The sequence below is a fragment of the Catharus ustulatus genome, chromosome 15 (assembly GCF_009819885.2).
Source record: "Catharus ustulatus isolate bCatUst1 chromosome 15, bCatUst1.pri.v2, whole genome shotgun sequence".
NCBI classification, from domain to species: domain Eukaryota; kingdom Metazoa; phylum Chordata; class Aves; order Passeriformes; family Turdidae; genus Catharus; species Catharus ustulatus.
The window spans coordinates 5,246,923-5,273,906 of NC_046235.1; the positions used below are offsets into that span (position 1 = coordinate 5,246,923).

Here is a 26,984-nt window from a genome sequence, read left to right on the forward strand (position 1 = left end):
CACCAAATGTATTTTGAAGAGAGAAATATACTAAATACTTGAGCAGATGTGGCAAAAAATTAAAAGCAGTTAAAGGCAATAATCAAGCTGACTTCTCAGAGAGAACAGAGGAAAAATCAAGCAGGATATAGAGATAGGGGGACTGCAAAAGAGGAAAATTAACCCCAAATAATCAGAACAAGGACTATTATGGTTATTTAAGCAGCAAGATTGATGCTGATACTGAGAGAAATAACACAGACTATAGAATTCACAAGCTCTGTGTATGAGCAAGAAACACTTTTCAAATATTTAGCTTACAATATGCCTGCTGTCATTCACAACCATTACCTTGAGGAGACTTTCAGCAGGGGATGAACTCTGAAAACACTTCACAGAGAGGTGTTTGGATTTCTGCGTCGAGTCTGAAAAACAGAAAATCACTGGTTAAAGCCATCAGCTTATGACACAGAGGTAGTACTGGCAAAAGTGACAGAAAATATCCATATAAGAAATCTGCCCACTGAACAGAGAATGTGTCAAGGAGAGAGGTGGATTAGTGGCTTTATCTCAGAAGTGACAGATTTCTGCATTTCAGAAGCACCGTGCTGGAGTGGGTGATGGAAGGACTTACATGATCAAGGAGAACCTGTGGTTCACCAATAGCCGTGGGTTTTGATTTGATCAAAATTTGATCTCTTTTGCAAAATCCCAAGATTAACCCCATACAGCCACTTTTCCCTTTTGCATTTCAGGGAGATTGAACAGCACTGGAAATATATCCCAATAATATACCTGAGGACAGTTTAGAAAAAAGTCTGGTTTCAACCCACCTTCTACACCTCCCCACACACCCAGGGAATAAAAAGCAATTTTGGGTGGCAATAAACTTTGTTGTATATGCAGCTAGAAGGCAGCATATTCTTTTCATTTCTCATTTAAAGACAGATCATCAGGAAGTCATTACATTGTGAAGATTGGATCTCTGCACTGTTGTGGTGTAATTGAGCACTCTTGTAACAAATATTGTAGATAATAAAACATTAAAAAGTCTGCAGTATTGGACTTGTCTTTTTTCCTATGTGTTAGGTTTAATCCAGCCAGCAAAACAAAAAGAAAGGAAAATTTTCTCAAAACTTAAATAGAATTCAGTGGATTGGAATCTATTTTCTTAACTATTTTTAACTGTTTTAAAATTAGATAATCTAGCTATGATTCTGGCTGTTTTATGGCTTTGATCTGAACTCCACCTCTATCTGATGGAGGGTTGCAAAGAGGACAGGGGACTACTACCAGCACATAAAGAAGCAGTAGGGAAGGAGGAAAAACAGGTAGCCTATTTTAATGGACATGTCTCAATTCACAGGTCAGTGGTGTCTATGCTGCTTTTAAGTCAGCACCAATGCCCTGATGATCTTTTTAAGCTGCTTCTTGCAACATCAGGATCACCATGGATGACAGACTTGCTGCAGGCTAAATTCAAGGAATATGCAGAGATCCTGTAACGGTTACAGATACTTCAATATATCATGTCTGTTTTGGCAGGGGATAATATTAGTGCTATTGAGATAAGGGTGCAGTAGTGCTGTTTGAAAATATCAGTAGCCTGCCTGCTGGGATGTGATAAACAGCGGTGTGTTTCACACATTGGGTGGAAGCAGTGACAGTCCCCGTGCAGGCACTCGAGAGCAGCAGGGAGACACAAATAACTTTGTGGTGTGCTGGGAGTAGGAGCAATTCTGCAGAAGTGAGCTCGTATCACACAACTTCCATCTCACTTCAGCATCTTATAAGCTCAACTCAACTGTTACAGGGTTCAGGTTCTGATCAGAAAATAAGATAAAGGTTTGAAGAGAAAGGGCAGAGAGCAAAAATTCAACACAGAGTAATGGAGCCAAGTGAAGACCACACAGCTACATATACTCTGTGACAGAGGAGGGCCAGACAGAATTGCTCCATAAAGGTGTGAATACCACATTTTCATTCTACCTACAGCAACAAAATGACACACCATCCTTTTGAAGTGCATTGGTTGCTAATGCATAGCAAAGAATTCTCTTCTCCCACAAAAGGCACTTTTGTTTCAGGGACTTTCTGTAGAAGGGAAAATACTCAGCAATTGCTTAAGTTAAAAAAACAAAAACAAAACAAACAAAAAAAAAATCCCACAAAAGCTAAGAAAAACCCCTGTACTTAGAATATATTTTTTTATGCACACAACTAAACAGCTTTACAAAATTCCAGCCATCCCCTCCTTTCCCTTCCTTCTCCTTACTACGTTTATTCAGCCTATCCCTGTACATTAAATACTGCCTCCAAACTTTCCAAGCATTCTTCTCTGCCTTTAGAAAGGACAGCTGCTTATCCATAATTGGCTTTGTCAATCTGAGTGCATGGGCAAAATGCACAAGCACAGGTAAGATTATAACAGAGTTCTGAACCATTAGGATTTGTATCAGACATAAAATGAAAAACTGTGAAATTTCCAAAATCAATTAAAGTTCTGGAAATCTTACTCCCCAGTAATTTGGGGTAAAGAGTTTCAGCTTTGACAACTCTAGAATTATTTTTAAGAAAGTTAAATTATAAGAGGGTCTCATAGATTTGTAGTCGTGGAGAGTTGCTCCTGTAACTTCAATTCAGCAGAACTGCTTGAGAATTATTGGAAGAAGATAGAAAGAACATTTCCTGCACAATACTCTCTCTACAAACAATAAAAGTAACTACCTGAAAGCAATTTCCTCTCCTATACTGTCTTAATATTAACATAATCATAAACACTTAAGATAGCATTCCCCTCACATCTCCATTATTAATCTCTAATAGCTGAGTTATGAACAACATAAAACATTAATGCATCATGCCCTAATAATTGTTGTCTTATTAGAACATTTGCCCCATATGGCTTGTTTGATGGTACACGTTTATAAGGAAGATAAGTTTCCATTTACCAGAAGATATTAAAAAAAACCCAGTATCCAAACCAAAAAAACACACCCTGCCAATATTACTTCCATCAACAGCATTTTCATAAATTAATAAAAAATTAATGAAGCAGACAAAATGTAGTAATCTGGTTAAATATTAATTTAAGAGCATGTCTGCTGAACTTTGAGCAGTATTTACTGACAGCACCTGAGCCCCCACCCTGGGTTGCTCAGAGCAGCTCTCGTTGCTCCCAAAGAGCAGAGTTACCCCCCTCACCCTGCTGAGGAGCAGCTACAGCCCCAGCAGTGGCGACCAGAGAGAGCTGAAGCCTGGCACCAACAATCCCAACTTCTGCTCACCAGCCCTGTGCTTACTGTACACCTAAGGAGCTGTTCTGGCCAACAGTCCCTCAAATGGCAAGCGCTGCCACAGACATCAAAGAAATGCAGCCAAGTGCTCATCAGCCTCTGAGATGGTTAAAAACACATCCCTGAAGGACATGGGAGAGTTCTCAACCACACCTGAAACTTCTGTCTTCTGGACATTTACAACTTAAGCCTTCTATTGTGTAGACTATTTCTTTAAAGCAGCAGTGTAAATCTGTCTGTTTTTAAGTTTCAGTTGTATGATACTAAGTACTTTGATAAACAAGGCACTAAATTCAGACTAGAGGAATGAGGCTAGTTTGCCAATTTCTGCTTTTTGCCTAAACACCACAATGCTTGCTCTTTAATTTTGAACTTTGCAGTCAGCAGACGGTGATCCTACAGGATCACCTTTCCTTACAGGAAAGATTTATCTTTAAGAAACTTGGTCCAGTCAGAAAACATGAGGGATTTAAAAAGATAATAGTCTGTCTAACTATAAATAAATTTCCCATTAAAAAAAAGGTTTTATTAACAGAAACTGTACAACCAATAGGTACAAATGTATCTATAGGTACATTTCTCAAGAGAGGAACGGTGGGGCAGTTCAGTCAGAGAACCGGGGCATACTAATTGCATCTCTGTCACCAACTGCCTTGGTGTTCAGGAGCTACTCACGAAGTGTTTGCTTCAATTCTTCCATCTGTATAATGGCAACGATATCTAATTCAGAGGGATGCTGTGAGGATTAATTAGTTAATGTTGGTAAGTGCTTTGAAGATGAAAAGAGCTACAGAAGAGATAATCAGTTTTACAGTCTCTAAAAGCTTTTACCATGTCTGCAGAATTATTTTGGAGTACCACAGGAATATAATCGGGGAGAATCTGTCATTTATCACGTACATCCAGAAAAGGGGAGGGGATGGGGGTTGGAGGGTTGGAAGGTGCAGGTATGAAAATACTTCAATGCTAAATCACATATCCTGTTCTAAAATCTGCAGACAAACAGCACAAACCTCAGACTTCCTTTGTACAATCTACCTGTACATTGCTACCATTTTCTTAAGAAAACAAACACCAAATAGCTTTGTTGACTTAACTCTTCTCTTCTTCCTGAAATTCAGAAACTACAGTGACTTTTAGGGTTCTTTTCTGTGTATTTGAATATCCTGTTTTTTTCTTAGTAAATATATTATAAAGCACTGCAAGATGACACCCCATTCTCTAAAAAATGTCTTTAAAGTAAACTACATATCTTTAGCTTTGGAAGATTTACTTTTGGTTGCCTAGAAAGTCTTCAATGTCTATAGCTCAGCTGCATTTCCTGCCTTAATTGGTTTTAATTCCCAATAATTAAAATAGAAATTTGTAATGAAATAGTCAGAGCCCTCAAACTTTGCTAAGTCAGACAGGATACGGAAGCATACATGGTTGAAAATTTCAGAATTTTTAAAAACAGTTTTTTAATAACTCTACATTACTCAGGTACTTTCATAGCCCACATAAGAATAACCATATCTTGTCTTTGATTTTTAGTAGAGAATTTTTCATGGATGATTTGAAGCACATTAAAAGAAAGTCAACTGCTGATGAAACTGCTTCACAGCTCGTGTATCTTCCTGGACAAATTGCTTCCTAGTGCAGTTATATACAGAATTGTGATCAAAAATGTATTCTTGAATGCATATTTTTCAAATGACCATCAAAAAAGAAAAAGAATTTGATTTAATCTGACAGGTGCTGTCCACATAGAGCACAACCAGACGAGTACAGATAAGTGGTATGTTAGTGTGCAAAGGGGACAAGGTGTGTAACTGTGTTTATCACAAAGTAAATGCAATACTGACTGGCACTGGCTTCAGATAAAATTTCTACAATAATCAACTACAAAACTTCATTAAGCCATACTTTCTTCTTTAAAAAAGAGTGTCTAGTGGCTGTCCTACTCATTCTCAGTGGTTAGGGTAGCATTAACACATGATGAGACAATCCACGTTCAGCATTGTTGTGCAATGAAATATTTTTTGCTGCTGCTTACAATCATTATGTTTTGCTCACAGTTGTTCTCCTACCTTATGTCAAATGTCAACATTGACAGGGTTGAAGGAAAAAAAAGTAAATATTTCAGCCCACTCTTCTTTCTTAAGTCCTTTGAACTTCACAAGCCAGTAATGACTATTTATAGCCCCTTTCTGCTCCCAAAGATACCACCTGCTACTCTCCCACCACATTTAATTCTGCAATGCTACACTTCTGTTTTGTGAAAGGAGGTAGAATTTCTTGACTTAGATACATCTTTTTATAAGGGAAAAGACTCTGGCTAGCTGGACAATCCTTCACTATTGCAATTAACCCCATTCTTATAGTCTTTGCCAACTGCCATCCCTCTTGAAATAAGTTAGCTCTGATGACCCCATGGAACTTTTCAAAGGTGAATCTCAATCCCCGGTAAACTGGACAGATCCACTTTGATCATGGCCAGATGGTACCTTCCAGGTTTTTTTATTCACATTTTCCTTCAGGTTAAATAGTCCTTTTCCCTTTCCCAGTATTTATTCTTAATGCATTTATAACAAGTAGTTATAAATTCAGATCCTTTCTCCTGTGGGCCCAATGATTAAAGGCCTTTTAGACTCATTTGCATGACAGGTTACCCATTATCCTAATTGTCATTGTACAGCATCTGACCCATCCTTTCCCCCCCTCATTCATTTAACATGAAAGAGCAGATTTTAAACACTACTCCAGTGCAAGGTCATTGCAGCCTTTCCCTGTGTATAGCAAATCCTCTGCCAGCTGCACATCGTTGCAGATTGCTGTGGAGGGGAGCAGCCCCATTGACACAAGCTCTGTGTCCAGCTGAGAGCTCCAAACTCACTGTGCAATCTCATGATCCTCAAGTGCATACCCCAGAGTCACATTACTGAACTGAAAGGTCACGTTTGTTGCTGCTGCCCTCATCCAGCCATCCAGAATGACAACACCAGCAAAAGTCCCCGTGCTGTTGTGTTCTTTCCAGTGAACAGAAGAGGAGATGTTGTGGGTACCACCCCAGAGACTGCCCCACACACCAGAGGGGCCTGGGAGAGGAGGCATGTTGGATTTCCTTTCAAAAACAACCAAACTCGTGTATACTATACACATCCAGGCTCAGGGACATCCCTGGCATTTTTTTTTCCCCTTTCACAAGAATAAACTCCTTAAAACCTTCTCACTATTCCATTTGCTGCACTGCCCTCTGTTATTCCTGCTTACCAACATGGGATTTCCAGCAAGCATCCAAAACCTGCTTCTGGATGTCCCAGGACTTGGTGGACCAACCACACAAACACTAATCAATAATTTCATGTTGCTATAGAGTAATCAATACTAAGGAAAAAAAAAACAAAAAAACAAAAAAAACCAAAAACCCCACCACCAACCAAAAAACACCACCAAACAGGAAAAATTAAACAATTGCTAATTACTGGGAAAAATGCTGCAGGCCTGCACAGAGCCTTCAAGGAGCACTGCTGTGAGCTCTCAGGACTACTGCTTGTGCCTGAATTTTCCATGGAGTAATTGAATCTGACAGGAAACAATCTTGATACTATTAGAAATGCACAACTTGCCAACACAGTTCTATCAGTCATTATGCCACACACCCCAGAAATATTCCTGAGTCCTCCACACAGATACAACCCTAAGTTATATATTTAATTTAACTCATCTGAATTCAGAAAGTCAATAAAAGGGCAACTACCCTCTTAAAAGAACTATCATCTCTGATTGATAATACTGTTGATAGTAAAGAAGCAACACACCTTTGTTCTGGGGAATTAACAAGTCATATTTCCCTTTACTGATGTTGCCATTCTGTTCTGTCTGCATCAACTAAGCTTCTTGTGCAATCAGACTTCAGAAATGAAAAATCAGGTTTGCCTGCCTGATGAACATCATCAGAGCACACACTAATCTGTTACAAGTACAGAAAAGCTTTTCTGTTTTTGTGTTCACTCTGGTCTTGATGAACTGTTTGCATGCCATCTTCACTTAGTCTTTCTAAGGCCCAATAAAATGTAACATAACATGCTGGTCTAGCTGAGATTTTCATACTACAGAACTCAGGAAAAGAGACTGTCAGGGGTATATCTGCTGCCACCTTTTATCCTTCTTTCTATTATATATTCTACTTTAGCTCTAAAACAGGACATTTTATAAAACAAGTCATATTATGTTGCCTGAGTTCACAACAGAAAGATTTAATTTAGTGGGATTTGCCTCTTCAAGAATTAACCATCAATACCTGTGGATGAGGCTACATGGCTAATGTGAGGAGGAATGAAAGCAAAAGAGAAAGAATAGTACAGTTCATAAAGTATGACAAAATATATTGGCACATTTTTCCCACAACAACTTTTGAAGAGAGAGTGCATTTTTGACTGTTTTTCTATTCCCCTCATCTGTTTAATAAACAAAATTTCAGAGTTGTATCTCTAGTTTTTCTTGCTCTAAATGTTTACATGAACTAAGAAACAAGTGAATTAGCTTTTTCTCATCTTAATTTTACATTATTTAGTTTTCAAAATAGCTTTTAAATTACATATATTTTGTTCTTCTTTACTGAATTCCAGAGGCTTAGATAAAGTGTCCTTGTATTAGTGTGACATACAGACATCACTTCTGAGTAAGCAGCTCAAGTACTGCTAAAATGAACACAGCAGCTACACAAAAGTGTAGAAAAGGACAGAAACCAACAACAATAACAAAAACCCAAATAACCAGGGCAGACACTCAGATAGTTGAGTGTACTAAGGTGCAGAGTGCAGGGGTGAGGAACAGAGAACTAGTCTGCCTGCATTGTAACTAATTGTCACTGCAGCAGTATAGACACACACTATAATTACCTCAGTTCAGCATAATAACAATTAGCACAGAAAGACCACAAAAGATAAATTAGAAGAAAATAAAAAGAGACACATTAGCTAATTAAATTTTGTTTGCTTTACGTATAAATACTACCTTACCTGATCAAAACCCAGAAATATCCTCCATCTCACTTCGGATCTACTAAGGAAATAACAACACTCACAGCAGCGATTCATTAGCTGCAGCCAGCTCAGCTGTAGCTAATTTAAAGAATCACAAGCACAGCAGTACAAAATCAAGTGAACTTGGGCAGCTGAAAGTACTTTAACTGTGCAAGAGCTTGCTACCCCTTAGTTTCACCTGTGTTGTATGTTCCAGCTGTGAGGTAGTAGCTAGGACTGTTAAAATGTAGCCCCAAGAAGTTTAATTAAAAACCACATGTATTTCCAGAATCCAGGAATACTTATTTAATTTCAAAATGGATGTTATTTATACCTAATATAAAATCACTTTAGTCCCTTTCAAGTCACAGGAGAAAATATTACAAGTGTTCTGATTTCCTGAATCAACCTACTAAGCTACAAGCTTTGTTTTCAAACCTTCAGTAGTTTTCTTTAGGTAAATCAATTCTCATATTTGGTAAAACATATTACAAGCCCCTAGAAATGAAATATGGAGAGTAACTGGGTAAAAATTACAGGAAAACAGCTGAGTCTAAAGCTGAATTGACTTTGCACACTTTAACAGGGCTGTATAGCACAGGAAGGCAGTTTAGCTATATCAAGTTAAGCTGAACTGCACTATTATCTCTTATTGGCAGCTTGTTGATTTGATGAAGTTATTGCTAACATCCACAGACTCACTGCCTGACCAGATTCTTCTGCCTCATTCTGCTCTTGCAGGCATGGACATGTTCCCATAGCTCTTCCCTCCCAGAACACATTCTTCCTTGACTCACTGCTCCTCTCATGACATGGAGATGCAATACTGCAAGAATGTTATAATATTTTACAGCTTGCAATATGCAACCATCACCTACTGAAATGCAAACTGTGGCATTTCTTGGGGTGGCAATATAAACATCCAGAAAACATTTCAGAAGTAGACCTGCAGGTTTACAGAAATGCCCTCCTGCTCAGGTCAGCCCGACTGGTAATGCCTGGCAGCTGGGATGGAAATCACAGCACACCTCCCCTCTCAGCTGCTCTACCACAGAGGCACAGAAATGTCTCAACACACAGCCATGACTGGATCATCATCAATCTCTCCATTACACAACAGGGATTTGTTCTGAGGCAAGGGGTCATTCCCAAAATGCTGCCCTATGAAGAGGGGCTGTTTCTCAAATACTTCAGTCATTGGAGCATTTTCAAGAATCAAGTGGCCCTTGAGATCCTATTCCCAGACCTGATCTTCCTAATAAGAAAAATAACAGTAAAATTATTATACTGAAAAGACAGTTCTGCTGCAGCCAAATTGGAGAATTTTACATGGCTGTTGCATCTCTACATTAGGCTGAAAATCAGAAAGAATGCAAATTCAGGAGCTGATCTTAGGGGATGGATTGCTCAGAATGGGGTCCAAGTGCATCTTTCATTGAAGAGCTGGGCCTGGGCTGCCAGTCTTTATTCAATTAACAAAGTTTAAGATGAGCTCAACTTCACACAAATATTCTTTTTATCTATTACATCACACAATATTCCTAGTGGTATAGAAGCCCAAGTACCAGACTGTGTTCAAACATCAGATGCTGCTTTATATTTTCTTTGTATCAGGGCAACTTTCCACAAAAGACTTTGACACAATCAATCATATCTAAAACTAAGCTGAAGTGCTTCAGAAAGCTGCCCATCATGGGCTATTGGCTAATGAGGCTGAAGAACCTCCCTGACAAGCCTTTGACTTATAATAATAAATGTGTGCAATCCCAGTGAGGTGGTGAAGGTTTATTTGATTTCAAATGCTGTGTTGGTTGCTTAGTACTAATACCACAGACTGGAAATGAAAAACATCCAGCACTATTGCCACTAAATAATTTATGCAGACCTTAATGTTGTCTATACAAAATTACTTGAAACAGACTTGTTGCAGCGCCAGCAAGTATTGAAATATTCCCAATAGGAACTGATCATATCAATCTGACCTTGCTCTTTATAACAAGTCAATGTAAAGAGAGGAAGGAGAACAATCTAAACAGTGTTTAGCGCCTTCAGTATCTGTTTGAAAACAAAAAGACCAGCATTTTCCTAGAAAACTCATTCCCTGTTTATCTTAATGAAGGCAAAACAAGCAACAGAAAAACTTGTTGAATGGAATTACAATAAAATATTCTTTTTTTTTCAGACAAAAGGGCACAAAACCAGTTTTCATTTGGCTCAGTGACTATCCTGTGTTTGAAAAGAGTGTTACATATTCATTTCTTTATCATTTAAAGTCAGATAATCAGGAAGTCATTATGTGGCCTACACTGGGCAGCTATTCGATTAGAGCATAATTGAACACTCTGTAAGGCAGCCAAAGCTGACAGGTTGGGAATGCATAATATCCTTCCCATGATATTTTGAAGCAGGGGATAACTGTAGGAAAATCACTGTCAATCAAAACCTGACAACCAAGTGAGAGAGGATGGAATCTCTGCTACTTTGAAAACAGAAACCCAGCTTTATTTCTTAAGCTCTTGAGGTATGTTATGCTTTGCATTTTTATCAAATTATAAGGCATTGTTTTAAAAGATGACAACTGAAACCAGAAAGCTTTATTTCACCCTCTTGTCTTCATCATTTATCTGCAGGGAAACAGTGATCAAATATGAAAATAAGAGGAAAGGTTGGACTCCTTGCCCAATGATTTAAACCTGGCTTTGAAATGTGCTGATTGCTGAGAACTCAAACCCCACATGGCTTGCAAAAACATTGGCCTTCCAGTTGTTGAGTATTTAAACTACTGTTTAATACTGTAAGAAGCTTGAGACTGAAAGTTATTTTTACGAAGAGACTTGAAGCTCTATTTCCAGTTAGTAGCAAAACCAAGTTTTCTAATTAAAAGCCTTTTTGTTTCCCAGCATCATCAATGTGTATTTTAGTAGAAGCTAACAACTCCTTTGGCAAGCACCTATGCATTTTTCTGGGTTTCTCAAATCAGGAATGGGCACACCACTATTCTATCAAAGATCAGAGATAAGCCTAACAGTTGTAGTTTTTACTTGCATAAATATTTTTTAATCACTTGCAAGCAGAATAATAGGGCTAGCAGATGATGTCCAATACCACTGAAATGCAGCTGTAGTTGATATCATGGAAAGCAGATGTCCTAAGCTTTTCAGAGTGTCCTTTAAGGCTGTGCTTCTCAGCCTCACTGTCCACACAGCATCACGTACCAGATGATGTCAGACGATGCTCATCAGCTGATTTTATTTATATATATATATATTTAGCTGATATTATTTATTTATATATATATTTACACACACCTGCAGTATATTTTTACGTGTGCCTGATTAAACAAAATGGAGGCAAATAACAATTGACCACTGAAAGATTACAGTAAATTCATGAATACAAGCCGCACTGAGTATAAGCCGCATCTCTGGGTGTTGGCAAATATTTCGGTTTTTGTCCATAAATAAGCCGCACCCGAATATAAGCCGCTCTGTCGTTCGCAGCGAGGACCCGCGTGCAATTAGTAACAGAACCGCGGGAGGGCGGGGTTTACTGGCTGAGCTAAGGCTGTGCAGGCTCGGCCCGCTAGGGGCCGCTGACGGGGCCAGGTGGGCCAGCACGGTGCTGCAGCTCGGGGCCGGCCGCCGCTGCCCCTGGGCTCGGTCACCCCAGGTCGGCGCTGCCCCGCGGTGGCAGGCAGGGACGGAGCTTCCCCCGCTCCTACGGCAGCGGCGGCGGGCGGGGATGGAGCTTTCCCGCGCCCGTGGCGCCGGCGGTGGGCGCGGACAAAGCACCCCGCCTCCTCCCCGAGCCGCAGCAATGGTGGCGCGCCCTCCCCCCCGTCCTCCCCGGGCTGTGGCAGAGGAGGAAAGAGAGCTCTCCCGCCTCTCTCCCCGCCCCCCGTGCTGCCTGCAGGGAGCCAGGGCAACACAGTAACACTGTAACAATCGCCGAATGCCGCCTTTTACTGGCAGGTGCTTGGCTCGGCGCCCTGGCTGGCATGTCTGGGGTTGTAAATGTCAGAAAATTATTCACATATTAGCCGCCCCCGACTATTAGCCGCACTTCCGGGTTTCCACCAAAATTTTTGTCAAATTGCTGCGGCTTGTATTAGTGAAATTACTGTACTCTCATTTCCACCAGGTTGCCACAATGGATTTTCTTTTTCTTTTTTTCCTGAAAAATATGCCCTGAAAATAAAAGGTTGAGAAAACTACATGAGTAGGAAACAGAGGCAGAAATCTCCTCACTTATCCAGACAACCCAATAACCTCTGATAGCCTCCATCCTAAATCATCCATCCCATACCACTAACAGAGCCTGGGAGTATAATGGAGCCTTTCAGCACAAGCTGTAAATCACTTGAGGTAATTCCAAGCCCAAGGGGAGTTGTATCCCAGGCTAGGATAAATCCTTTAAATCCTTTAAAGCAAATGCGACATCTTGAGCTCTTTTATGGGTACAGTGTCAGGACCAGGAGGGCAGGAAGGTCCTGCCTCAGTCTGCACTCCATTCACTCACTCCTCATCACTCCTTGAAATTTCCTCGTGTGTGAAATTTCCTCAGTTCACTTCATGGAATTTCTCTATCCAGCATCTCACTGGCTGGACACTGGCACAGCAGCCAGGGGGGCTGGAATCCTGGAGAGCCCCTTGGCCCAGCGAGGAAAAGTGCCAGTGTGAAAGAGAAGGAGAGGAGAGGAGAGGAGAGGAGAGGAGAGGAGAGGAGAGGAGAGGAGAGGAGAGGAGAGGAGAGGAGAGGAGAGGAGAGGAGAGGAGAGGAGAGGAGAGGAGAGGAGAGGAGAGGAGAGGAGAGGAGAGGAGAGGAGAGGAGAGGAGAGGAGAAAAGAAAAAGAGAAAGAAGGAAAAAAATTACTAGGAATGACAAAATTCTGAACTGTACTGTAATTGTCTAACATTAAAACATTAACAAATACTAAATATATGTTGTTCATGAGATTTTGCTAGTTATTTACAGATCAGCACCTGATTTACAGAAGAAAGAGATAGTATAATTAGGCTTCAATATAATTATAATTCATAATTATTTAGTACATGTATTTATGCCAATTAATTTGTAAACTTGAAGATTTTCTAATCTAATACAACGATCTTAAAATTGCTACAATCTTCCTGAGCATTTACCTTTATTTGACTTTCCTCACACTTTTTTTTTCTCCTTGCTGTCTGGCTTTTTGCCTTCTAATGCTAACAAGCACAAACAGGAGTAAATCCAGTGGAGCAGCACTAAATTGCATTATTCTTTCAGAGGTCATCTCTATCCCCTTTTTAAGGAACAGCCTAGGGTTTGTGCTCTGCTGCATTATCCCAGCTTTGTTACCTGATACTACAAATCTTCAGAGCTGCTGGGGATTACATCCAATGAGAAAAGAGTAGAGAAAATTAAATGAAGAAAACAAGAATTACTTGTCAGACATTTCAGCCTTTAACATCTTTTGGGTTTTACAACCAAGTAAAAATAGTAAATCATGGGAATTTTGATTTTTAATTTTTTTAATGGGGGACAGGACTGTACTATAAATTTGATAGAAACATCTTTACCATTGAAAATAAATATTTGCATGCAGACAACTCTTTTGCCATCTGAAAAACTGTTATTTCACTGAAATAATTTACTGGCTTCTGAAAAAATCAGCCCTTGGTTTCTTAAAAGCTAAAATAAGAGAGGCATAGGACAATGATGATTTAAATAGTCTGAACAGGATGAAATATAGTAATGCATTTGTTAAAGTTATTTCACCAGGAGGTCTCCTCTTTCTATTTAATAGATTCCACAATGTCGTTTCATGAGGTTGTATTATTCATCTGGATTCCTGAGACTAACCCAGAGAAACTCTGTCCCTTGGTTTAGATTCAACTAATGTATTTGTAAGGGATGAATGTCTCTTTTTTTTTGTTGACACCATGTCTCTATATCATGTTATCTTGGTATATTTCTCTGTATTTTATCAGAAAACTTATTATTGAACATCTACTCAAAATGAGACCCTGGAGCTTGGGGAAAATAGAAGGTTCCAAGTTCTTAAGGGGCTACAAATATTTTCAATGCTTCTGCTTCTGGAATGGGCTGACACAACCCCAAATACTCACCTGAGTGCAATGAAATCTTTGTGTAGTTTTTCAGTTAGTGATGCTACTTTCAACACAAAATTCATTTCCATCTGGAATTTAATCATAAATTTGTCCAAAATTATGAAGAACCACTGAGCTATACACCATTTCTTTTGATTCCTTCCCTCAAACTCTCCAAACAGGACAATATTTCTAAATCAAAACTTATTTCAGCTGGTCTAAAGCACAAGTTTTATAACTGAACTAGACATTGTTACCAATTCCAGAGCATTGCCACTGCCTTTCTTTGTTTTTGTACAGCATAAGCTTGTGTATTGCTTGTGTATTTCTCACTCAGTGTATATTTAGAACGTGCACACAAGATTTACAAGGAGCAAAATTAATTTGTCCACAGTGTGTGTCAGGGAAAAATAATTTACTATTAAAAGTATTAAAAGTACTACTAGAATGGACATACCAGGATGCTGATAAACATTTCTGGATGCACTTGAAAAGTCTTTAACAACTTCTACAGTATTCTGGCAAAAAAAAAAACCCTCTTCCATTGGTCACATTGTGGTTCAAAAAACAGAGCTACATTTCCCATCAAACTTGCACACCACTCAAAAATGTGAAGTATTCAACTGAAGGGTGCAAAACGGGAAGCTGTAATTTGAAGCAAGAGTCAAAGAGCAGTCCAACATGTGGCTTTATGGGATTTTCAATTATAACCAAAATAAGCGAAGAATGTAAACAGAGACAGAAATGACTGTACCATTAAACATCTGCTTCATAATTGTTTGAACAGCAGATTGCTTACAAATCGCTCATCTATTTATAATCCTGGCATAAACTGATACCTCTCATTTTGTTTAGTTTACTTAGAGGTATACTGTTCAGTTAAAATATTATTTCCCACACTGATATGTGGTGGTAATGAGATAACAGCCTTCAAGTCTTGATTACACACTGTTTGAAGTTGGGATTTTAGGAAATTATGTAAGAAACCATATCTGGCAGTGATGTACGATATTGGTTGTCTCAGGTTTTGCAGCACTCCACAGCAATACACATGTTCATCATAAAAGATTAATATCTTTTCTTGTGTTATCTGAAGATAAAATGGAGGCCAGGTCTGCTGCTCCCAAACATGTCTTTAAGAATAAGCTATAAAATTGCAAATTCCACATAGAAATGTATTTTACAGTGCAACAACGCAGAGCATCTTTTCCCATAAGTCATAAAATTAAAAAATAAGTTGAAGTAACTCCTTCCACAGGTCTTTATTATAATAAACTTCAGTCTAATGAAATTTTCTTACACACAGAGTTAACTCTAGAAATTAAATCTTTCCAACAAAAAAGGAAAATATTAATTTGAAAATATTATTGACATTTAAATCCTTCCAGTGAATTACTGTGAGACTGAAAACATCTGAGATGGTCAGAAAATATATGGCCACAAGACCACATCTTTAACAGCAGCACCATTTCACCAGATGGTTTTATGGTGGCTTAAGAAAAGATTTCTACCTTTTATTTTTGAATGTGAGGCAAACCCTTGTCCTCTAACCTCATCCCTCTTTCCATAAAGCATGTATGTAAAATTTCCATTTAGCATCTTTAGCAATCTTCCATTGGGTTTGAATAGTACATTTTCATTTCATTCATCATTTAAAGACAGATAATCAGAAAGTCATTACATGGGCTGACACCGGGCCCTGCGCTCGATTGTATTGTAATTGAGCACTGCAGAGTGTGTGCCAGATCTAATGGATAATGAATATATTATGTCAGCAGAAACGCCTCAGCAAAGCTCCTGGGGAATCACAGGGGGGACTACAGTGACATGGAGGGTCACAGATGTTGTGCTGATTTACTGATGGAGTGATTGTGTAATTAGGTAATCAATGGTGGGTAGAGGACTATATGTGGACAGCTAATTTTATACAAATAAAGACCATACAAGTAAGAGGCTCATATTTAGGACAGTGTAATATGATATTTTGGTTTGGCTTAATTATTCATAAATTCTTAATGATACATTCCAAACATCTGATGGTGGAAGGCCAGCAGCACAGGTCTGACTCCAATTCAAACACTACAACAGCCTACTTTCACAAACTTTTTATAATATTATCCCTGTAATTTAGAAAGCTCAAATTTTCTACCTTGATTAAAATAAAACTGATCTTGCTTTGCGTTAGAGAATTACTCTAACTTTTAACATTTCATGCAGAGGTAAAAAGCAGTCATGATAAAGATATGAAATATCTCTAAACATTTGCTCTACATTTTCTCTGCTGTCACTAGGAGCATTTAGTAATATTTACTTTGTTCTGAGTCACAGCAAGTTTAAACAAAAAATGTAGAGGCAGAAAGTTCACTTCCTAAATTTTTGTTATAAACATTATGAATGTGTGTAATAGAAATGGATTTTAATAGAATAACATGTTACATTTTAATAAGTCAGATGATAGAACTTTTTACTTAAGACGATGAACAGCAATTCAAATTTATGTCCTTTTCCTAATTATGACTGGTTTTATAACAGCAGCTTCTCTCTCATCTGCCCCTCTGTCCCTGGTTCCATTTTAGTGTAATTCTGACATTTGGCTTCATGTCCTGTGCTCAGCAAAGATCTGTCTGATTCAAGCCCTCTCTGAAGCAGGAATACACCTGTCTGGTTTCCAGTCATGTCAGTGACAGTGTCTCAGTTGGGGTTTTGGCATCCATAGGATCTTCCCCACAGTGTCCGTGACAATAACTTGCAGTCGGATTTGGCATCCTTGAGGTTTTCCTCCCAGGAGCCTGTGGTGGGTTTGCAGTGACACGAATCTTCAGGGGAAAATTTTATTTACTCATTACTCAAAAATATAAATATAAATTAGAGAGACTAAAGGTATGAGCAGACCAAGGCCAGCAAGGATGGTTATCACTTACATCAGTTTGTTTCATCCATGGCAAAGAGCAGCAGATGGCTTCTGTTCATTTTCTGCCTTTCTCCCTCTCTAAGCCTTTGCCAAACTGTCAGATTTCTGCTGACACCCTGGGCAGTCATTTACTCAATTCACTCAGCTCCCCTATCTTTACTATGGACACAGGCTCTTCTTTGATGCCAGGCTTTAACCCTGGAAAGAATAATCCATTTTAGCCGGAGGGAATCCAAAGATCCAAAGAGATTGACTTAACAAAGCAGGGCAAATTCTTCTTTTCCTCTTCCCTACTACACTCTACTAATATTTCTTTCGGGGCAGCTCCATAGTAGGTAGGGCACAATGAAGAAGCAAATGGAAAAGCAAGGCTTTTTCTTAGTTTATTCTTTTCTTAGTTTACCACAATCAGATTTTTCTCAGTTTAGCATAATCAGAAATTTCAGGAAGAATGATATAATTTTGATTCTAAGATGCTTTTTCCTGTACCCTCTTTGGAGACATACAAACTTCTGCTGGTGCTACAGCTATTTGCAGTTGTGCACTGCTACACATAAATATTTCTATCCTGTTTAAGGATGCGTATATAGAGCATGCTGGGTTTTGATCAACCTGTTTTATTTAGGTCAACTTTCAGTATTAGATCCTTTAACACCTCCTCCCTCTCTTCCCACCTCTGGCTTTGTGCACCCATCACTAGAAGTTATGCCTTAGTACATGGAATAAAAACAGGCTACCACTTTTCATTATTTTTTCATTGTTATTATACCACTTTCTATCTTTTTTGTTCATTTTCTACACCCTACAATGATATAAATATTGTAAGACCCAAATGATATAAATATTGTAAGACCCAAATGCTACAAATCCTTTGCTGCTATGAATTTTGGCAAATAAATGTAAAGTATGTTGAAGCTTTTTTTCTTGGTCCTAAGTTTGATTACTTATGGTTTTACTGGGCTTTCTGAGTGCTGTTTTTTTCTTTCTTTTTTTTCTACTACTTTAACAGAAAAGTATCCCCTCCTCTCAAATAATCTCTCCTTTCCCTGAGTCCTGAGCAGTAGAACAGGTACATCTGCTGCTTGGCAGGACCAGAGCAAGAATTGCTGAACCAGGCTCCCAGCACAGCACTTCTTCAGCCTGGGCAATACCTACCAGTGTGTATCAGCTTAAGCTTTTTTTCTGACTGAATTTCACAGTCCACAGACTCCAGAGAGCCACCACTGACAACTCTTTCTGAAATTAGGACTATCTTTCTATTACAGAGTACTGTAATTTTGACTGAGATTCTACTGTAATTTCAGAGAAAAACTAAAGGAAAGTTTAAGTTTCAAAGTAAACTTCCTACTTTTATCCACAAACATAACTAGGAAATATCAACTGTTTTTGTTTAAAAAGCCCTTAAATCTCTTTAGGACTCTGCAAGTATTGAGCATGGACACCTTAAAGAAAAAAATCAAAAGTAACCCCATGCAAAGAGGATTTGCTGGCAAACATAGACCAAAGTAAAGCTTTCCTTAGAATTCCAGCACATTCTGGCTGCAGGGAACTCCTCAGGCTATCCTCAAAAGTGGTAGTGCCATCATCAAGGGGAGGTAATGCTTCTGAACGGTGCTTGGTAATATTGCAGCGTATTTATGATGATAATGAGTTAAAACACTCATTTCTAAAAGGTACCAGGAAAAAAAGATATGTATCTGTATAAGTAATAAAAACAAGCAGAGTCTAACTGCCTCCTAAACCTGCCTATCTCAAGTACTTGTATAATGAAATTCTGAATAATGGTTTTTACTGATCTTTAATGTTCTTGCAGTGTTCAGCCCTTTTAAAAGTACATAAGCGCAAGAGGATGAAAATTCTTGGAGATATAAAGAGGGGTGGCTGGAACAAAGTGTGCTCTGATGCCTTACAAAATCTAGAGAAAGGTGGTGAAAGATGTTCAGACCTGCCAGAGGAGGAGGGGGTAAACAAAAGAAATGCTTGGATGAAAGAGAGGAATCTTTCATGAGAGTTCCTCAATTTTTAACCAAGAACAGAGTCTTCATACACAAGAATCTGTTCAAAGCACAGAGAAGGAAGGGAGGAGAGGAAAAAAAGAACACACTAAGTAGATAAAAATGAAAGGAAAATGAGGTGGATGTAGACAGAATGAGTATGAAAATGTTAATTAATTCTGTCTGTTATTATTTCTAGTGAATTTCATTGTTTTTAAAGTACAGACCTTGCAAAGCCTTAACTTAAATGATGTGCAATGTTCTTGGGCAGATCTTTATTATCACGTTACTTTATTATTTGTAACTTACTGCTCAGTGTGGATTTTATGATTAAATCATTGGTAGTATTTTTGCAAACATCACAGAAAATCAGGTTGAAATCAACTTTATCAAAGGACTCAAATGCTGAGCAGAAATAACTTGGAAGTATTATAAAATAGGACACATAATGTTAAATAAACACTTTTCAACAATAAATATATTAACAAATAAACCAAAATATATTAAAAATTTAAAAGTAAAATATATACTGAAATGAAACAGAATCTAAATTATTCAGATTAAGTGTTCCCTTTCAAAATGTCACAAAAAAGTTATTCATTATAAAACACTGTTTTCTCAAAAAACAGCAATATAAAAGAATTTTATGAACTTCAACATTCCTTGAGTTCCATAAAATTGAAAAAATTCTTAATCTTCAATTCCTTTGTATGACCACAGGGCTCCTACACTTTTAATCATCTCCATTGGTCAATATAAATCTTGTTCTCTTTTCGCAAAAATAAGAAACCTTGCTCATTCTTAAATTTAGAGACCTTTTTACATGCAAAAGAGGATGGAGCAGTTTACTTCTGAAAGAAATACATATTTTTTGTGAGGTTTTTCAAAGTTTTATTGGAAGAATTAACACCTGAGATGGGGAGTCTCACCTTCAGTTTCTATGGCTTCATGATGGATTATTCCTGATGCTGCAGCTTGGTGCTGTTTAATAGGAGTGTTACGGATAATTCCTGCTCGGTGTTAGTGTCCTTCATTGAGCCCCTGTGTCACCCATCCCGGGTCTGGGCTCACCCTGGGGCTGTGTGGGGCAGCTGCTCACTGTGCTGCCAATCCTGCAGCAGTCTGGCTGTACTCACACCACCTCGTTGCCAATTATTGTACCCCTTTTGGACAGCTGGAGAAAACTTCTGCAATTCCATTAAAAATTCCAGATTGAAGGCATTGTATAATTTGTACTTGATAGGGACTTTTTCCCCCTCAGGTCTGCCTCTATCGTAGAAATGAAAAATGAATAAGCCGCACCTGATTATAGGCTGCAAGTCCGGGTGTCGGCAACTGTCTTGGGTAACAATACAGAGTGTGTGTTGAGGGTGGGGGCAGTGATCCTTATCTCAACAGCAGATATTCTGCTAATGGCCCATCCATTGAAAGCAGGCAGGGCATTGTTCTTTATCTTTTCACAACCCATCCTTCCTCCAGAGAGTCATTTTCTGCTAATGGCCATTGAGTCCCACTGTGGGACTGATAAAATTACTGCATCCCATGGGAAGTTGCTCCAGCCAGGGGGAAGAGCCCAACATTTCTTACCAAGATAAAAACAGATGTTTGGGGACACTAAGGGAGCCCCTTTCTCCACTGGACTTCAGAGGAAAACCGGATTTCTCCACATCACCTCTGGACCTCCGGAGGGAAACTGCACCTTCTACAGGAGCACTGCTCCAACTGAGCCACATCTGTCACTGCAGGAGGATGCAGCCACCATGGAATGGGACTGCTATCAACACCCTGCCTGACGGGGTGTCAGGTTGTACTCTGACTTTGTCAGGGTTTGGAGTTTGTTTCTTTGTAGTACTGTATTTCTATTTTAATTTCCCTAGTAAAGAACTGTTATTCCTAACTCCCATATCTTTGCCTGAAAGCCCCTTGATTTCAAAATTATAATAATTTGGAGGGAGGGGGTTTACATTCTCCATTTCAAAGAGAAGTTCCTGCCTTTCTCAGCAGACACCTGTCCTCCAAACTAAAAGAGCAACTTTTTGTTCTTTGTCCATATATAAGCCACACCTGATTATAAGCCGCACTTCTGGGTTCGGACCAAAATTTTAGTCAAAATGGTGCGGCTTATAATCGTGAAACTACTGTACTTTATTTCCTACTCATGTCTGAACTTCATCGGAAAAAGAGAGGACATTAATCCTGAAGGATTAATCTGAAGAGAGGAATGGATACTCCACACTTTCTCCCTCAGTCTGGTACCTCTGCTAAGCAACAGCATGCACTGTACATATAAAATTTCTCCTTCAACTCATGCACCCTGAAGAGTTTTGTCCTTGCCAGTGAGGAAGAAGTTACGACAAAGTGTGTGGTAGAGATTATTTTAATGGAATTTTTCATTGCTAAGGAAGTAATGATACAGCAGCCTTAGAGCACAGTCTCATTCTAGAGATGAACTGTCATTTCAGTCAAGACATTCAAACAGCAAACTTCCTTTTCTTTTTCTATTAAACCAAATATTCAGGATTTTCACCATTTGAGAAAGCTAATATCTCCAAAGAAAGCATTATTGAATGCCACAAATCAGTCTTTCAAGTGCAAGTGATCGAATGTCAAGTATTAAACATTCACTTTTTCTTTTCAAATAGATATTCTTCTACTGTATGTTTAATGTGCAGCTTGCATTGTTTCCATTAACTTGCTAGATTTCTTGGGGCCAAAAAAGAGTTACTGTTGGACATTTTTCCTTCTGCAAATCCTCCCATTTCAGAATTTGAAAGACAAGCCACCACACAACAATGTCCACAATCTCTTGCTCATATAAGGCTTAAAACCCTATAGGGTTTGGAATACTTTTTCTAAATTTCTGAACTTTTAAAATTTTTTTCTGAACAATCAACTTGGAAAAGTCCCTCATTTTTATCCATTCAAAATCTCATGGCATTCTTGATGGGGTGATAAATTGTAATTCATACAGCTGTAGCATAATAGGTAAATAATGTCTGTTATTCAAGGCTCCAACTCAAAGACCAACTTCATTCAGGATTCCATGTACTATTTCCATTAAACTGTTAAAATATAGAACACAAACAACAAATGCACTCTCACCAGAGGTTTTCAGACCACAGTTCCAACAAATACATGTATAGAAAACACTACATAGGCATACAATACAATAAATGTTAAGTCATTTGCAGGATCTTTCCAATGAGATTCCACCATTATTTGTAAGCCCCAAAGGAGCAAAAGCACTCCAGAACACCTCTGATTTAAGCGGGTACTAAAAGAGATCATAATTGCTTTGCTGAATTACAATATAATCCTTAAAAATAGACTTATGCATTGAAACCATTTATAAGTCAACCTCAAATGAGTCTCTGCTCCTATGGCTCGTATATTAACTGATTTACAAAGACTATTTCCTGAAATTTGTCTGTTTAGCTTTTTGTTGGTATGAATATAGAGAATGGTTTGTAGTCTTCTTTATTTCTGTCTCAGAGAACGTGGTGAATACCTAAGAAAATCTATTTTTCCTCCCTAAACTCCATTAGAGCATACATGCTAGATTTGTGCTTTATTTCTTCCTTAATTTCTGTTTTACATGGTGGGCTAAAAGCATTTCACAGGTGTTTGCTGGAACTCATTAGACTATTTGGAACTCCTTCATGCTCTCTAAAAGGCAATTAAAATGTGTCTGCAAATTACCTCATGTGGTCTGAAGCACAGCTGCCTCTTATCCCCCTGTTACTGCGCGGTGTGTCCAAACAGAATAGAAAAACTGCTTTGATACCTGCAGTTTACAAAGGCAAATCACGCCTTCATGAGTGACAAAAATACTCTGCTTGCCTCTTAAGTCTTCAATGAAATTGCCTTTGTTTCCACAAAAAAACCCCAAAAAAGTTTATAACAAGCTAAGAGACACAACTCAACTAGTTAATTAAGTGGATAACAGAAGTAATGAGAAACCAGCAAGTACTCACATAATTCAAAGAGAGGTTGCTGCATACATAGAAAACCTAGGCGTGTGCAGGTAAAGCATCTCTGATTCTAAATGGCTAAGATGCCTGGGCTAGCATTTCTATTTCTTGCATCTGCATGAAAAGTAGGGGTGAAAGAAACCATTATCCCAGCAGGTGTATTTACAGAATTTATCATTGTTCTCAAATATCTGGCAATTAAATACTGGTTTGAGTTTTTATTTTAACTACTTCTCAGAGAGACCAAACTCACTAAAGACAAGACATTTTTACTGCTCTCTCAATTCTTACTGAACTCTCCTCTTCATTGAGGGAAGTTCATTACTTCATTACTCATTCTGCTTGAGTAAAAACTGAATGAATTTTAAATTTTCATGTTTTAGCTGTTTTGTCCAGTCTACTTTATTATTAAAAATGAGTTGTTTATGACACTGAACATTTATCTTTTGCCATCGGATGCTGACAAATTAAAGTAAAATTCAACAAGGTTTTTAATAATTTGCTTTACTATATGTATTTGGCAGTTCCAGAGTAGCAGAGTGCTGTGTCTAGAGCAGAAATGCCCAGCTCCAATATTTCCTTGCTGGCCAACAGCAGAAAGGAAAAGACATATCAGGCCTTTTACACTCTGGGGGTGATGCAGAGCCCAGAACAACTTCCAGGCTTATCTTCCCTCTGTTCCAAAACCACCAATATAAATGGCAGCAAGAAGGGCTGCAAATCCTTTAACCCTGTTTGTATCTTCAGAACCAGTTAAAATTTACTTTGAGCTCTAACTATTGCCTTGGCCCTTCCCAGCTGGAGCTGATCCCCATCCCACTCCACACACAATATTTTTCCACTTCTCCCCTCTCAACCACATCTCCATTGAAGCCTCTGTGGCCACAACACTCCATTACACCCAACTGAAAGAATCCTGAACAACACACCTGTATTTATTCTAAACAAACCTCCATCTCTCCCTTTTCTCAGCTGACTTTCTCTCTTTCCTTTTGCTCTTCTCTTAGTCCTCAATTCCCATTTTTTTTTGTTACTTTCTTCCAGTAAACCATAAAAGAAAAATACATAATTTCTATGCATTTTGAACAAAGTAGTGCCTGGTAGTTACAAACAACTTCAAGATACTAAACAGTGATGGAAACTTTTCATGAGTCATGCCAACTAAATTGTGGTCCCAGGAAGCCTCCTGTGAAAGCAGCAACTGTGAAGGCTACCCTAAATACATTCCACTTTTCAAAGTGCAGTCGCATAGCAGTAACGTGGAGTGCAGCTCCGGGTTACACTGCAGGTGCTAACATGTGCAGGAGAATTGCAGGTTACAGTAAGAGCCATCTGAAGATATGGAGGAATAAAGTGCAGCCTGGAATTTAATATCCATAGCAAGTGCACAAAATAGCAAAGTCCTTCAGCTGTGATTCCACAAACTGTTCTGTGAATCATTTAAATATAATCAGTAAATCCATGTATTCAAATATGCAAAAACTCCAAACAACAAAACTTCAAACCTGAAAGAATACCATATTTCTGGCCCCTGAGTCTTTACAGCACAATTGTGAACAAATAGTACACTCTTCTCAAAACAGCCTGAGGAATAACCTTGTCTTTTATATGAATGCAAAGTTATTAGCTGTGTCAGAGTCTTCCAAGACATCAAAGTAATTGTTTTGGTTCCTGATTTCACATCTGTTTTCAATGTTTTTAAAAAAAAGGAATTTATCCGATAATATTCCATCACCAAATTTACACAGTGAAACCTCCAGCAAGCTTATCAATGCACTTATTTAGAAACTCCTAGAGACTCTGTCTTCTGAATTCCTACATCACCTTCTCTAACCTGTATCAATCCTAGCAGCTTACAAAATGTATTGTTGTGGCCTATAATGTGCTTATGGAAAGTACAGTAATTTCACGACTATAAGGCATACCAGATTCTAAAGTGCTGACACTTCCAGGTGTCAGCAAATATCCAAACTTTTTTCATATATAAGGTGCACTGGATTATAAGGCGTACTTTTTTTTTGCAGCGAGGATCCACGTGCAATAAAGTAATCAATAAGTAATGGAATCGCGCAAGCCCCGCTGAGCCCCGTGGAGCCATCAAGCCACACCGAGCCCCGCTGAGCTGTGCAAACCCTGCTGAGCCCCGCCGAGACGCGTGGGGCCACGTGGCACAGCTCGGCGCGCTGCTCGGCTCGCAGCTTGCACTTCCGAGTTGGCAAATTTCTGAACTTTGTCCATATATAAGGCGCACCGGATTATAAGGTGCACTTCCAGGTTTTGATCAAAATTTTAGGCTTTAAGGTGCACCTTATAGTTGTGAAATTACTGTAATTAATACAGTTTTATCCAGCCTTCAGAATCACTAAAGAATTTTAAAATTTAATTTCAGTTTTAGAAGGCTGAACACTTCTTTCTAGTATAAGAATATGCACTGGTTATGCATTGAAGGCAACCTCAGGGGAGGGCACACTCAGAAGTTTGTTCCATGAGAACTTCCTCTGTGATTGATAGGACCCATTGGAGGCTAATTTATTTGATGACACCCTGAGAAAAAATTAGAGAAGCTAGTTTGCTCCACGAATCACATTTGGAAAAAAGGAAACGGAAAAACTGCTCTTTCTTTTCCAGCCCTTCACGAGGTAACCCTGACTGGGCCCGGCGGCCCGGCTGGGCGGGGGTGGGCTTGGGAGGCTGGGCAGACCTGTTCTCAACCAGGGGCCCCCATGGCCAGGGGGAAGAGAGGTTTATTGCTAAGATCCTAGCTCTCCCTCTCCTGCTAGGATAGCCGCAGCTTGGGGGTCCTGCCGCCGTCGGAGCGGCCTGGGCAGCCTGAGATCCTGACAGGGCTCCAGCATGGCCTGGCCCAGCCCCCTGCACCTTCTGTGTGAAATTTTAACCCTTCCTATGCTCGGGTAAGACTTGAACACCTCCCATCCTCCCTTGAGTAAAAGCACAGAAGGAAGATACCAAAGTCAGTGAAGTAGGAGACCAGTTTCCCAATGGGAGGAGATTGAGGAGACGCTGTGAAGGTTGGCTGAAAAATCTTTTTGTAACCTATGGGAGTGGAGTGTACTGCACTGAAGATTCCTATAAACTGGAAAAAAACATGAGGGGGTTGAAGTGTTTGGAAAAAAAGAGCCATTGCCCCGAGGGAAATGGGCACCTCTGTTCCTGAGAATGAAGTACGAACAGAGAAAAGAGAGATGAAGAGAACTTTTGTTTTTGAACAGCTTACCCTTAAAAGTTTGACATGAGTTTGACATGGCCCACAAACACAGCTCTGGCAAGGCTGTGAAGACAGGAGAAGTTTCACGATTGCAGATTCCCGGCGGCTGCTATCCATGAAAAGTGAAGAGAGAACTGGCTTTTTCCCTCTTGGAAAAAAGATCCCTATAGCCGTACAAGGAGGAACTCCTCTCCCTGAAATGAAGTGAATAAGATTATTTAAGTGAAGGACTGATTGAAGTGTCTCTGTATGTTGTTCTTAAGAAGGTGTGGGAGGGGGGAGGAGGGAGTGGTCTGAAAATCTTACTCTGAATTTATTGCTTTCTTTGGGTTGTTAATAAAGTTCTTCTTCATACTCATTTCAGTTTTAAGCCTGCCCTGTTTTTGCTCCTAATCCTATCTCACAACAAAAAAAGAGTATATAAAAATTGGCAAACCTAAACTGTAACATTTAAAGTACGTTGACTATGAAATTCAAACTAAACCAAGACAGAAAAGAATTAAAATTCTACC

The 26,984-nt window shown here is 39.0% G+C and overlaps 1 long non-coding RNA gene across 1 annotated transcript in view; it reads right to left on the reverse strand.

Moving 5' to 3' along the window:
* Positions 1-337: 337 nt before the first annotated feature.
* LOC117003356 overlaps positions 338-26,984 on the reverse strand; it is a 742,810-nt gene continuing 716,163 nt past the window's right edge. Inside the window, exon 6 of the long non-coding RNA XR_004419500.1 lies at positions 338-404. This is a non-coding gene — a long non-coding RNA (uncharacterized LOC117003356). The remainder of the gene's footprint in view (positions 405-26,984) is intronic.